The following is a 1,397-nucleotide window of genomic DNA, read 5'->3' as shown; positions in this document are numbered from 1 at the left end:
ACAATACAGGGGATAAACCAGCCTGGCGCGTAACACAAAACAATACAGGGGATAAACCAGCCTGGCGCGTAACACGTAACAATACAGGGGATAAACCAGCTGGCGCGTAACACGAAACAATACAGGGGATAAACCAGCCTGGCACGTAACACGAAACAATACAGGGGATAAACCAGCCTGGCGCGTAACACGAAACAATACAGGGGATAAACCAGCCTGGCGCGTAACACGAAACAATACAAGGGATAAACCAGCCTGGCGCGTAACACGAAACAACTCAGGGGATAAACCAGCCTGGCGCGTAACACGAAACAATACAGGGGATAAACCAGCCTGGCACGTAACACGAAACAATACAGGGGATAAACCAGCCTGGCGCGTAACAATACAAGTGGATAAACCAGCCTGGCGCGTAACACGTAACACGTAACAATACAGGGGATAAACCAGCCTGGCGCGTAACACGTAACACGTAACAATACAGGGGATAAACCAGCCTGGCGAGTAACAATACAGGGGATAAACCAGCCTGGCGCGTAACACGAAACAATAAAGGGGATAAACCAGCCTGGCGCGTAACACGAAACAATACAGGGGATAAACCAGCCTGGCACGTAACACGAAACAATACAGGGGATAAACCAGCCTGGCGCGTAACACGTAACAATACAGGGGATAAACCAGCCTGGCGCGTAACACGAAACAATACTAGGGGATAAACCAGCCTGGCGCGTAACACGTAACAATACAGGGGATAAACCAGCCTGGCGCGTAACACGTAACAATACAGGGGATAAACCAGCCTGGCGCGTAACACGTAACACGTAACAATACAGGGGATAAACCAGCCTGGCGCGTAACACGTAACACGTAACAATACAGGGGATAAACCAGCCTGGCGCGTAACACGAAACAATACAAGGGGATAAACCAGCCTGGCGCGTAACACGAAACAATACAGGGGATAAACCAGCCTGGCGCGTAACACTTAACAATACAGGGGATAAACCAGCCTGGCGCGTAACACGAAACAATACAGGGGATAAACCAGCCTGGCGCGTAACACGAAACAATACAAGGGGATAAACCAGCCTGGCGCGTAACACGAAACAATACAGGGGATAAACCAGCCTGGCGCGTAACACGAAACAATACAGGGGATAAACCAGCCTGGCGCGTAACACGAAACAATACAGGGGATATTCCAGCCTGGCGAGTAACACGAAACAATACAGGGGATAAACCAGCCTGGCGCGTAACATGAAACAATACAGGGGATAAACCAGCCTGGCGCGTAACACGAAACAATACAGGGGATAAACCAGCCTGGCGCGTAACACGTAACAATACAGGGGATAAACCAGCCTGGCGCGTAACACGTAACAATACAGGGGATA

The sequence above is a fragment of the Oncorhynchus nerka genome, linkage group LG7, assembly GCF_034236695.1.
Source record: "Oncorhynchus nerka isolate Pitt River linkage group LG7, Oner_Uvic_2.0, whole genome shotgun sequence".
NCBI lineage: Eukaryota > Metazoa > Chordata > Actinopteri > Salmoniformes > Salmonidae > Oncorhynchus > Oncorhynchus nerka.
The sequence above is the reverse complement of the archived record's forward strand: the minus strand, read 5'-3'. Positions refer to the sequence as shown.